Source organism: Cottoperca gobio, chromosome 5, assembly GCF_900634415.1.
Source record: "Cottoperca gobio chromosome 5, fCotGob3.1, whole genome shotgun sequence".
Lineage (NCBI taxonomy): Eukaryota > Metazoa > Chordata > Actinopteri > Perciformes > Bovichtidae > Cottoperca > Cottoperca gobio.
This window is the reverse complement of record NC_041359.1, coordinates 2,145,675-2,160,000: the sequence shown is the minus strand read 5'-3', so window position 1 is coordinate 2,160,000 and position 14,326 is coordinate 2,145,675. Positions and strand designations below refer to the sequence as shown.

The 14,326-nt window shown below is 40.4% G+C and overlaps 1 long non-coding RNA gene across 1 annotated transcript; it reads left to right on the top strand.

Moving 5' to 3' along the window:
- The first annotated feature begins 1,217 nt into the window (after positions 1 to 1,217).
- Positions 1,218 to 3,073, top strand: LOC115008688 (uncharacterized). Its single transcript, XR_003832324.1, has 5 exons — positions 1,218 to 1,246; positions 1,353 to 1,417; positions 1,508 to 1,602; positions 2,007 to 2,215; positions 2,364 to 3,073. It is a non-coding gene; the product is annotated as an uncharacterized LOC115008688 (long non-coding RNA).
- The last annotated feature ends 11,253 nt before the right edge of the window (positions 3,074 to 14,326 follow it).

The window sequence follows — 14,326 nt, the reverse complement described above, 5'->3', positions numbered from 1 at the left end:
GACATGTTGTCCAATAGAGAGGACAGACTGGTCGTCATTCTCCTGTCTCCCACCACCTCCACAGTGTCCAGAGGGCTCTCCAGGACAGAGCTGGACTTCTTAACCAGTCTGTTCAGTCTCTTCCTGTCAGCAGCTGAGATGCTGCTGCCCCAGCAGACTACTCCATAAAAAATAGCAGATGCCACCACAGAGTCAAAGAAGGTCTTAAGGAGTGCCCCTACACTCCAAAAGATCTCAGTCTTCTCAGCAGATAAAGCTGCTCTGTCCCTTCTTAAACAGAGCAGCAGAGTTATCTGACCAGTTTATTGTTCAGGTGAAGACCCAGTTACTTGTAAGATTTTACAATCTCAATGTCCATTCCCAGGACGTTCACTGGTGTTGGGGGAGAATGATGGTGCCTCATAAAGTCCACCACCAGCTCCTTGGTCTTCCCTGTGTTGAGCAGGAGGTGGTTTCTCTGGCACCAGAGGGCAAAGTCCTGTGTCAGCTCTCTGTACTCCTTGTCATCCCCATCAGAAATGAGGCCGACAGAGTCAAATCTTCTTCATCTCAACCCATCATGATCAATATCACTGTTTCAACTGCTAAATCTAGAAGACACTTTCAGCAGCTGTAGTTTATTTTAAATGTATTTTCTTTAACTATCAGTCTTACTTAAAACAATTGTTTATTTCATATAGCTTATCGTATAAGCTAAGGCATTCTGAGAATATTTTCTTATTTGTTCCTTGAATCTCTAAAGAAATTGTGCAATGTGCCTTTAAGTTTAAAACTCCATCTGACTGAAGCTACCTGCTCAGTTCACTCTGATCCATGACCTCTTTTCATTTCTTTAAGGCATCTCTTTTGACTTACCTTCAAACAACCCGCTCTTGCTTCTAACTATATTTGAGATATGGACATGATTTATCTTTAATGTAGTATAGATGAAAAGTAAATCAATTGAAATATCTTTATAAGTGTACATTTACATTTACTGTATGTATTTATTTTATTTTGTAAGGGAGTCAGAAGGTGTGGGAGTAGCTTGGCCTGGGTGAGCTTTTGTCTTTGTATGGGTGAGTGTACGCTTGTTGTTTTGGTTTCAGTACTGTATTTTCTATATATTTGTGGTGAAAATATGATTGTTCATCCTAATAAATGTCTTTCTATATATTTTTGGTTTTCCATACTTTCCAGCACCCATTTGTTCCCCTGTGACATCATACACAACACTGCCATCAAGGCTGGGCAGAGGTTTTTGGAGGTGAGTTTAATCATGTATGCTTTCAATGACCTATCCATTTAGTGTAATGCTGTGCAGTGATGAGTCTATGACCACGTGTAAGATTATAAATCACCATGTATTGCAGGTGTCTGGATCCGATTCAATTCCCATTTACAATCTATAGTTGAGTGTGGAGGTGTTTCTGCAGCGGTATGTATTACAATTCATCAAGTAGGTCTCATATAGCCTGAAATGTAAACTTATGTAATACGCTCAACCTGGACTTTTTTTTATTCACAGATGAAAAACAAATGAGGTTCAGATTTCCAGTCTTCTCCACCTTCACTCTCCTCCTCCAGACAGAGAATTTCTCCATCTTCCTCCTGTATGATGAGGTACAATAGTTGGGATATGCTTCTGCCACTAATGTGCTATGTTTGTTCCTTTTTTCATTAAGCGCTACTTGTTACATCATTGTCAACTGTCTTAGTTATTATTTATTTTGTAAATGACAAATTCCATCTGCAAGTTGTGCTCGAAGTTTCTGAAGCCTGTTGTAATGCACATAACACCCAACTGCCTGGTAATTGTCCAAGTTTCACATAAGCAGAGACACTTGTTCAGGTTATACGTTGTGTCATCACTGATACTTAAAGAAGCCTGTTCAAGTTAGCTCTAGTGATTGTTGATGATAGTTAATGAGCTGGAAAGAAACCTGTGAAAGAAATGTGTTTATGGTACACTTACCTCTACTTACCTTATCCTAAGGTTAAAGGTATTGCCTTATTATATCTCTCAGGCAGGAAAAAAAAGCTGAAATTGGCCTTAATATTCAAGATATGCTCAAGAGGCTCCTTGACGCAAGAGAGAACAACACTGACATATCTTAAGGGCTGTGGAGTATGTCATGGAGGAACTCCTTCCTGAGAGAGCCCCTGCTCAAACGTGCCATGTGTGTTGATGTCCAGCAGAGTGTGGAGTGTAAGAAGCCTTGTTCTTAGCTGACAGGTCAGGGTTCACTAACATTCTGTATACATGGTAAAGTTTGATGACCACATCTGAAAAACAATCTCTGTTGTTTCAGCTACTGTAACTTTACCAGATTTGTGCACATTGTGATCTTTTTTCTTTGTTTTTTACTTCTCCCATACGACAGACCTCAGGAGCCTGACAAACGGGCTTTTAAACTAATGTGACCTTTTCTATTGGGGTTTCGGAATAATGGTCCGTCGGAAAAATGGCAGGCACAGAAGATGGCCGGCCTTGAGCCACAATGTTTCAAGTGGGAGCCATCTATCTCACACACATACATATATACACACACACACACACACTCTGTACTGAGGATTAAGTTATACATCCATTTGTATTCATTGAAATTGAAATTTAAAACAATTATTCTATTCCTTTATCAGATTTTCATATTGTTTTCATTTCTACCTGTTCTGAAGAGGAAACCAGTTTGTAACACGAGGACAGCCAGCGTTCCAACATGATCTGCCAGACTGTCATATGTAATCTCATTGTATGTGTTAACAAGCATATCAATAATGCATTTGTTTGATGAAGTTACTCGAAATGATGGAACATTTAAAAAGATTCACAGAGCATAGAGCGGGATCGACAACCTTCACCATGTCCTGTGCCAATTTAAAATGTTTTCATTTGTTTATAATGCGTGTTGTGCATTGAATTATTTACTGCTACTGCAAGTCTCTAATCCAATTTGACCAATGTGCTTTAAAATGCTAAAATACACCCACGCTAATACTTCACTCGAAGGAAGAAGAATGTCCTATACAACTCAATAAATATCTCTGGAACGCTGCTTCTTACTGACTTACTTATTTTGCTGAAAAGCTAACTGTTGTGCCGGCTCTGGAGCAATCATATCCCTTTCAGAAGCTTTGTAATCCAGCCTTAAAATGAAGTGTCTTTTTAGAGACTTTGTAAAATAAATTCAATGATGACTGTTTTCTGTGATTATTGAATTGTTTTTCGGTGTTAAACAGTTATTGTTGTGGTTATCCATCCACCGGCAATTCCTAATGGCTCAGGTTGAGTCTGTTGACCAATCAGAAGCTGTTTTCCTGACTATGTGGCAGCTCTAATCACAAACAATGCGCAATGGAAAAGCATGATATTAAAAAATGACCTTATATGGTAATAATGTATAATATGGCAACTGTCGTCTATATGATTTCAGCGGCGGTCAGAGGAATAATTGTGCAAAAATCTTTAACATTTTATTTTAGTATCTTCTTGGTACCCTCTTTATTACAACCCAAACGCTCAGTCAGAGCGTCTTGGCCGCCTTAGTATTTTTGGTATTTTGTTCCTTATGTATTCAAATCAGAACATTCAAACTTTGGACTTGAAATAGCTTTTTCCCCACGTAACATACTGTAGGTCTTTGCATAATGACGTTGTAGCTAACACTATGGATAGGTACGACCTTCAAAAACATCCAAACTATCCCTTTCAGGTATTTCCAAACATAGCACAGCTAACGTTGTCTAAGCTAGTGTTGGCGTTCACATTATTCACATGATTAGTTAACTTTGAAAAAACCGGAAGAGAACGCAGATTGAGTCGGCATTTAAGTTTAAAAAACATTTGGGTGGGGGAGAAAATATGTAAATATCTCTCTGAACTTGTTAAAATTAGGCAGACATGTATCTCAACCCCTAATGGATAAATTGCCATAACACTTTGTACAGACATTCATGTGTCCCAGATGACGAAAGACTTCCATTCCATTCCATAACTTTTCTTTAAAGTGTCAGCTTGACATTGACACTTTTGATTTGAATTAAATATCTCAACAACTGTTGGATGGTTGTCCCTCACAGAGCCTTCGCATGGCTGTAGACCCGCTTTTTGTTTGTTGCAGGTTCTCCTTGCTTTCAGTCAGTGCTAAACTAAGTGCATCCTGAGCACATATCTGCACTGAATACCTAGAGATTAATTCAAATTAGTTTGGATTTTACCGTCCCTTAGAACCCAAACATACCAATAATTCTTAAAGAGATATCATATGTGTCCAAAATCACATCAATAAGGCACACCCCAATGCATTGCATGACAAGACTCTTTATTACTATGAATACACACACTCTGGCTTATTTTGAATCAATCCCACACACACACTGTCCTGCTGCCCCAGTAAAGCCATCGTGATATTTGAGAAATGTTTTAATTCTTTAAAGTAATTTGATCCCACAGTTTGAAACAGTTTTGGTACTAAAGACTGAGCTCTGATGTTCAAATCCAACTGCGCACATTTCCAGTGTGGAATATCAATTTGCATACAGAACAAATAGCATTTCAAAGGCAGAGAAGAGTTTTGCTATTTGTCGTTAACGTTACAGAATACAGGATCAAAGTGCGCATGCATGTTTTTTCAGCTTGCATTCATAATTCTCTCGATTATTTGTGTATTCGATGCAAATAACTTCTATATGTGTCATCATAGCGTCTAAGCTATTGAAGTTTTATTATTTACATTATATTATATATATTATTGGGTTAGCAAATGTGATTTACAAGTGAGTCGAGCTAACTGCTCTTTAGTCAATGCATCTCAGGAACGTGGATGTGTTCAAGTGCTCCTATATATATACCGTATATATATATATAAATACACAAGACATACAGCCAGCCATACGTGTCTGCACACTTGCATTCTCACTCTTTCACCCAGCACATGGCAGGTTCTCTACTTGAAGTGGTAAATGGAGATGTTTTGCTGTGTGTGCAGGCATGCGATGATGAATGGTATCTGAGTAATGTCTTATTTGTTGATCAGATCAATCAGTGCTGCGGAGCAGGGGATTTAATAACATTTCCATCTGCCAGAGACAAACATGACAGGGAGAAATGTACCATGAAACCTAATGCTCAGCCAGTGGTAAAAAGACTGATCTCACACTTCATGCTCTGCTTTGCCATTTGGCATTTGTTAGCCTTTTGCTTTTTCCTGTTCTTTGATGCAGCATTAATGAGGTTATCATAAATAAGACTGACCACTGTCTGAAGCCCACATTTCTTCAGTTTGATGGGAAAAAATGAAACATCTTGATAAAATAACCAATTTGATCTGAACAGTATGATAGCCAGTTCCAGTCACTAAATAGCATGACAACTATTTATATGCATGTATACAATTCATTAATATGTTTAGCTCACAGTTAAGGTTTTCTTGTACTCGACTACAATACAATAATGTACATACATGAGGGGGGGGGGGGGCAGAGTATTAAAACACCGGTCTATAAAATGCAGTCCAATTAATAAACACTATGCTGCGCACTACTTTCCTGTTGGGGGCAAACATCATGCTGGTGGAAAAGTACAGTGACACACAGACGTTTGTCCAGTGTACCCGTGAATCAAGCAAACCTGAATTTAGATTTCCACATGACTTTAGTCACGAGTTGTTTATTTGGTGTCACTTGATTATACTTTTGATAAATAGGCGTTAACAAGCTAAGTTACGTGTGATGGGTATCAGAGTGTTGCTCTGGCATCAGCAGGAAACAGACAAAAAGGTCAGAAAAAGACAGAACGGAGTAACAAAAACACTTGACTAAACATACATTATTGACACGGCAAGGTAACAAGAACTAGTTTAACATTAGGAGAACTGCTGGAACGCTCACTAGAACAGAGAAGACAAACTGGCACAGACAAAGGAGGAAGCGGAGACTAAATACACAAGTAGAGGAAGGTGATTAGGAACAGGTGAAAGTGATCAGAGCCTGTAATCACACAGGCGGGAAACACACAAAAGCAGGAAGTGAAGTATCTGAAACGAGTGACAAGGGAGATTCTACCAAAATAAAACAGGAAGACAACTAAAGACAGAAAAACGAGGAGAACACAAGTTAGACAAGGGAAGCTAGTTGGTGTTCTTACCATGGCTGTTTTATTGATACTGGCTTGTAAAGACATAGTTATTATTGCCATATTGTTGGCCAATTATATATATGTTATACCACATGTATAATGATATAGTTTGATACCAAACAAGATATTCTAAAATCTATGCTTTGAGTCTCATTGAGATGCATCGATACAAAACGTCTTATATTAAAGATTACAATCTGCTACACACAGCACAACAGTATGTCAAGCAGTATGTGAAGCATATGCTGTGGTGGCATGATGGAGGACCTGCAGCAGCTTCACCTGCAACACTTTGAGCCCATACTGGGCTGAGCTGTTAACACTTGCACAGGCCCACTCTGTCATGTTATTTATGTCTTTACTTTTACATTTCATAGGTTTACATATTGTCCACGTTTTTGTTTTTCATTTCATTTAAAACATTGTTTAAGAGTTAATGTAAGATAACCTCACATTTCAATATGTATATATGTATTTGCACTCCTTTCTCACATTCAAATCTTACTGTTGATTGGTTTCATTTATTTGTGACGTTGCAAATTCTGAGGTCTAATGTGTATCGATATCACTTTCAAACGAGATATAGGACGAGACAAAACCGTTTGAATACACGTTGTATATGAATAATGGCTGCAGCTGATCAGACCGTCATTTGAGGCTGTGGTCATGTTCTTCATTTAAAGGTCTGGTCTGTTTAACACAGTAATTACACTTTGGATGAGTAATCCAGAACAATAAATTGTTGTATGGTTAAATTGCAGAGTTTATTGTCTCAAACGTAGTTTAACCATGTCATATAATATGATATAGATTTTAATAAAGGTGCTCATGAAATGTGACATGTAGCTTTGACTTACAACTGAACATTTATCCCACTTCATTGAAAATGTTGAGATATATATTGTTTATCTCCATTCAGCCTAAAAATACAGAGATATGATTTTTTTGGTCCATATTGCGCAGGCCTACCTGAGGCATTTCTGGAACCGTACTAAAATGTCACATTAATATTTTTAAGATACACACACCTTATTTTAATGCTAATTAACAGTCCACCACTTTTTAACATAACATTAACGTTACCTAGTCTTATGTTTTTTAACGTTACCTAGTCTAGCATGGCTAGTTTAACATTAACAATTAACAGTCTGCTACCTGTTCAACAAACACCTGCAGTCTGTCTTTATACTGTTGTTACGACCCCGGCTCAGCGAGGGAAAAGGGAGTAACATACACCAGATGTTGATGGCAAAATAAGATATATTTATTAAATATGGTGGACAACCAATTACTTTTAACGACACCACAAAGAACAGAAGGAGGGCTCTTAACATAAGAGCAAATAAGGCATAAAAGCCAAACTAACAAAACAAACTCGGTGAAAACTTGACAACAAAAGAACACATAAAACAGCGCCGGGGCACCCTAACGTGCCTAACAGAAAACGCTGCGAACTTCTAATCAATTGACGCCAAAGGTAAATCTAGTTCCCACACCTAGGATACAGTACACAGAATTTCAACCCACAAGATACGATACTCTAGTATCCACACACACACACAAGTACGAGGCATGCGGCTGACAACACCACCTGTATTACACCTGTATTAATTGATATTCTAAATTGTAAATTCATTATTAAATAACCCAGAATATGATTATAGTGTCTTTTGAACTCTTTATTAGGCTAAATGTTTCATGGAAAATATAAATGACGTAATTCATATCATTCATTCATATATGGAAATGATGATAAATAAAAATGTAAATGCAAAAAGTGTTTATTGCTGACAGACAGACAGACAGACTCTTCCACTTTCTCTGAATTAAATTGAATCCTTAATAAAAGACTATGGGAGGAATTACAGATCATGAAAATAAAAATATTTTGAATGAATAAAGAAATTGGTTTGTGGTCCGTTTTTACAATTAACAGATTTTTAACTAGATGGTGAAACAAACAAAAACAGAAATATAAATATTACAAATAAAATATAAAACTTGGGAGTGTTGCACTTGAGTTTAATTTGTTATATGTCTTCACTGCAGTATGAAACTCCAGTGATGTTGAGATATATCAGATCAGTCCGATCAGTTGCAGTAAGGGTGGTGTCGGCTGGTAAAAGACTTCCGTAAAGGCTGCTCTCGTGTATACTCGCTCATCGTTCCTCAGAGATCGCTCCTTCCTGAATCAAGTCATCATTAGTCAAAACAGAGAGCTTCCATTAGCTCAATACCAAAGCAAGGTAAAAATCAAGAGGAACCTTGCTCATATAGACCAATACGTTTGCAATGTGTGGAAAATAAAATATTGGCTAAGATTTCAACGAAGAGATTATACTGTTTTATCCACCTTTATTGGGCTTGATTAAACAGGTTTAGTGCAAGGCTGTACACTACACGAATGTAAGGCATTTATTGGGGGGTCTTTCAATGTTAAAACAATATTCTAGATTTTATGGTTGTCTTATTAGTTGCTGGGTAAAGCTTTAGACCGAATGGAATGGAAATACATGTTCAATATTTTGAACGGTGACTGATTGAGCACTCGTCAAGGTTGTGCACTGTCCAAACCTTTTTTTTTCTATAGCCATTGAACCATTTGCTCAGGCCATTAGAACATGCCCACATGGTAATGGAATTAACAATGAGAAAAGGGAGCATATTATTAAGTTGTATGCGGATGATATACTGTTACTTCAGCAACCCTAAATAATCAATTCCAACTGAGCTAGAAATAATCAATTAATTCAGTAGTCTCTCTGGTTATAAGATCAATGCATGTTAATTCTACTGCTCTACCACAGGTAGCAGAGATCTAATTAGCATAAATGGATTTACTTAGATTGATGGCACTTGGCCAATTTCCTGGCTGGGACGGATTGTTAAAATGAGTATACTCCATACTATTTGTATCCTATACAAACCCTACGTCATACCATCCCCAGTAGATAAAAAAAATATATATTGGCATAGGATCATAACAAAATGTATTTTGAAAAATAAAATGAGATTGGAGAAACTCCAACTGCCAGTGGTAGTTGGAGGTCTTGCAGTACCAAACTCTCAATATTATCATTTGTCAATACAATTAAAAAACCTTTCAGAATGGGTGGCATAAGATCCTAAATCAATATAGTCAGACCTTGAATCACAAGGATGTAGCTCGCCATTATTATCGAGTGTATCATTCTTAAATAATGTTAAACAATGACCAGCTATTAGAGACAATTTCATAGTGAGTAACATTATTGGTACATGGAATAGTGTAAAGCATTTTCTATCACCAGTAGATACTCTTTTTATGCAGTGATAATCCAAATTGTATTCCTTCTTGTGCTTACCCTGGTTTTAAAAAGTGGAACAAGTTTGGAATCCAGTTGATAAATTATCTTTAAAAAGGTGATACTGTGAAATAATTTATTCAAATTTAGGAATACAGGATACCTAATATATACACTTCTTAAGATTTCAAAACTTTTTTTTTAAATGTTTTACTCAGTACCTGAATATAAGAAAGGTCATGGACCAGAGCAGATTGTGGCACTGTTCTTACTGTTCTGACTGTTCTGGTATATGTGTAGAGTGCAAGCAGCATGTAGGCACCTATGTGCATTTAATGTAACTCATTCATACATTCATTCATTTTGGGATGAAATTAGTAACCAAATATAATCCATAATACTTTGTCCTATTGAACTTAATTCTCTACACACTGCCTCAACCTTCCATTTGCAAATCTGCGATAAAAAATATCCGTAAAGGACAAAGTCTACATGATTATTGATATTTCATTGTTATATAGATTTTTTATTTTTTTTTGTCTTTGAATAATATGGGAGATGATGATCTATTATTTGTTTACTTATTTTTTCCCGTGTCCATCCATCCATCGTCTACCGCTTATCCGGGATCGGGTCGCGGGGGCAGCAGCTCCAGTAAGGAACCCCAATCTTCCCTTCTCCGGGCCACATCCTCCAGCTCCGACTGGGGGATCCTGAGGCGTTCCCAGGCCAGTGAGGAGATATAATCTCTCCACCGAGTCCTGGGTCTTCCACGGGGTCTCCTCCCAGCTGGACGTGCCTGGAACACCTCCCTAAGGAGGCGCCCAGGTGGCATCCTTACTAGATGCCCGAACCACCTCAACTGGCTCCTTTCAACGTAAAGGAGCAGCGGCTCTACTCCGAGTCTCTCACGGATGGCTGAGCTTCTCACCCTATCTCTAAGGGAGACGCCAGCCACCCGTCTGAGAAAACCCATTTCGGCCGCTTGTACCCGTGATCTCGTTCTTTCGGTCATGACCCAGCCTTCATGACCATAGGTGAGGGTAGGAACGAAGATCAACCGGTAGATTGAGAGCTTTGCCTTCTGGCTCAGCTCTCTTTTCGTCACAACGGTGCGGTAAAGTGACTGTAATACCGCCCCCGCTGCTCCGATTCTCCGGCCAATCTCTCGCTCCATTGTCCCCTCACTCGCGAACAAGACCCCGAGGTACTTGAACTCCTTCACTTGGGGTAATGGCTCATTCCCTACCCGGAGTAGGCAATCCACCGGTTTCCTGCTGAGAGCCATGGCCTCAGATTTGGAGGTGCTGATCCTCATCCCAACCGCTTCACACTCGGCTGCGAACCGATCCAGTGACTGTTGAAGGTCACAGACCGATGATGCCATAAGGACCACATCATCTGCAAAGAGCAGCGATGAGATCCTCAGGTCACCGAACTGCAACCCCTCTCCTCCACGACTACGCCTCGATATCCTATCCATGAAAATCACGAACAGGATTGGTGATAAAGCGCAGCCCTGGCGGAGGACAACATTCACGGGAAACGAGTCCGACTTACTGCCGAGTATCCGGACACAACTCTCGCTTTGGGCGTACAGGAATTGGATGGCCCTCAAAAGTGACCCCCTCACCCCATACTCCCGCAGCACCTCCCACAGTATCACCCGGGGGACCCGGTCATACGCCTTCTCCAGATCCACAAAACACATGTAGACCGGATGGGCGTACTCCCAGGCCCCCTCCAGGATCCTTGCGAGAGTGAAGAGTTGGTCCGTTGTTCCACGACCAGGACGGAATCCGCATTGTTCCTCTTCAATCAGAGGTTCGACTACCGGCCGAACCCTCCTTTCCAGTACCTTGGAGTAGACTTTACCAGGGAGGCTGAGAAGTGTGATACCCCTGTAGTTGGCACACACTCTCTGGTCCCCCTTTTTAAATAGGGGAACCACCACCCCGGTCTGCCAACCCCTAGGCACTGTCCCAGACTTCCACGCAATGTTGACGAGGCGTGTCAACCAAGACAGCCCCTCAACACCCAAAGCCTTCAGCATTTCTGGACGGATCTCATCAACCCCTGCGGCTTTGCCACTGTGGAGTTGTTTGACTACCTCAGTGACTTCCATCAGGGAAATTGACGATGATCCCCCATCAGCTTCCAGCTCTGCCTCAACCATAGAGGGCGTGTTAGTCGGATTCAGGAGTTCCTCAAAGTGCTCCTTCCACCGGCCGATAACTTTCTCAGTTGAAGTCAGCAGGGTCCCACCCTTGCTGTACACAGCTTGGATGGTTCCCCCTCCTGAGGTGCCGGATGGTTTTCCAGAAGCACCTTGGTGCCGACTGAAAGTCCTTCTCCATAGCTTCTCCGAACTTCTCCCACACCCGCTGCTTTGCCTCTGACACGGCAGAAGCTGCCGCCCTTCTAGTCCTTCGATACCCTGCAACTGTTTCCGGAGTCCTCCCGGATAACATAACCCGGAAGGAGTCCTTCTTCAGTCGGACGGCTTCCCTGACCACCGGGGTCCACCACGGTGTTCGAGGGTTACCGCCCCTTGAGGCACCTAAGACCTTGAGACCACAGCTCATCACCGCAGCTTCAGCAATAGAGGTTTTGAACATCGCCCACTCAGGTTCAATGGCCCCAACCTCCACAGGGATGGCTGAAAAGCTCCGCCGGAGGTGTGAGTTAAAGATCCCCAGGACAGGGGCTTTTTTCCCGTGTGTTATTCTGAATGTTAGTATGTTTAGCTGTTACACATGTGTTATGTACCATCTTTTTTGAGGGTAACATGAATTGTGTAATCTGTATAAACAGAAAATAAAAGGAATGAAAGGAAGAGCACTGAGACTTAACTACACCGATAAAGTTGAGGGCTGAACAACCAAAACCATGATCTTAAAGAGGCTAAAAAGCTTCAAGGGAGTGCACAGTTACTGATCATTTTCAGTGGGGTCATCACTATGAGTAATTACAACATGTAGTCATTTTCTACAGAAAAAACATATTAATATAAAAAATATTAGTGCAGCTTTGAGATATAAGGACTTGTTGAATAGGGCCCAGTTATGGATAAAAAGAGACACCATAGTACCAAGCTAATTGTAAAGTGGCCCAGTGGCAATGAGTTAACAGTAATGAATGAATATCAGCAGCAAAGATTGAGATACACCACTATACAATACAGAAAACTAAAATCTAATTATAAAACATAAATGATGCCTGCTCCCTGATGGATCCGAGCTGAAGGTTTTATGCATTCTGTATGGAGATATCTTGTATCAAGTTTTTATCAAAGGTATCACAGATACAGCTCACTATCAGACTCCCAGATAAATCAGTGTTGTTTTTAATTAGTGCATATCACCCCCACACACACTTTTCTCGTGAATGAGATCACAGCCAATTAAAATCACATGATCTGGTGTAAAGTTCCTATTTTACTTCTCTCTTGTTTTATTTAAACATTTACAATGTCCAGACCTCAAAGGTCAGGACTGTGTAGGAAATCCAGGAATCCTGGGGGGAATTAAACAGTTTCACTCACACACACACACACACACACGCACACACACACACACACACACACACACACACACACACACACACACACACACACACACACACACACACACACAAACCTTCTCCCCACAATGGCTGTGATTTCACATTTTCAACAGCAACAAATATATTGAAGAGACCAAAATGATACAACATTTGCATACATTACATTTGACCGTTTGCAATGACTGACCAGGTAGAGCATCAACTGGTCCCACATGATTTCTTAAAGGCATCCACTCAGCACATAATATGGTGTCTATGCTTTGGGTAAATGTATCATCCATTCATTCAGGTTTTACAGTCCTTATGATATAGCACTTCTTAAATACATTTATTTCACATGTGACGACCCTTGTTAGTCTAGCTGCATGCCTAACTCGGCTCTCTTGCAGTTACAGAGGAGCTGGAAGGGAGTGTCTGCTGGTACCTGCCATCTGGGCGGGGCCTGTAGAAGCTATAAAGGATGGCCCACTTCTAATTAGGGCTCTCTCTCTCAGCTGTTGCAGCCTGAAGTCTTGTTACCTTTGTTTGGTTTGTTGCACTTTACAACACACATTACACTAGTGATGGTGAGATGAAGCTTCATGAAGCATTGAAGCTTTCCATCCAATTGGTTCGCTCATGGGCCGAAGCTTCATGGTGCTTCATTTGCTCTACTGCGCCATCAAGTGGACAATAAATGTAAAACCGGCGAAGTGCAATGCTGCAGTGGATTTAAAGTATCTTTGCCCTGAAAAATCTTTGACGCACACATATAAGACTGAATATAATGTTCTATTTAAAAATAAAGATTGATGTTATTATGTGTTATTGAGAAGAGAGTGCCTGGAAAAAAATGAGGGCTTTTTACGCCTTAAATGATAGTGCAGTTTAAGATTGGACAGAGAGAAGGGGAATGACATGCAGCAAATAGTAGCAGGTCTATTTCGAACCCCGGGCCGCTGAAGCAAACATTTGAATGTGGGTCACCTGCTCCACAAGCTGCACCACCAGGGCTGTTTAATGTACACGTTGGATGTACATTATCTTTTCAACAGATTTAGATTTGGTATCTTTACTTGGTCACAAGGAAGATGATGCTGGGGTGCATAACAATTGTTTCGCTAGTTGGCTGGCTCCATAATGATCCAATACAAACGCAATACCAACAACAGCAACAATGCATACTACGACAACAACAACACACACATTTGCGGTTATATAAAGTGTTGATTACGAGGGGGCTCAATTGCAGTTTGCTCCCCCTTATATTTCGAATCGCACGCCAAACCCGCGTGGTACGGCAGGTTCGCGAGGCTTCGAACGTCATCACATACGCCTTGATACGCGCTTCACAAAAATCTTCCGCGATTACTCGACACACACT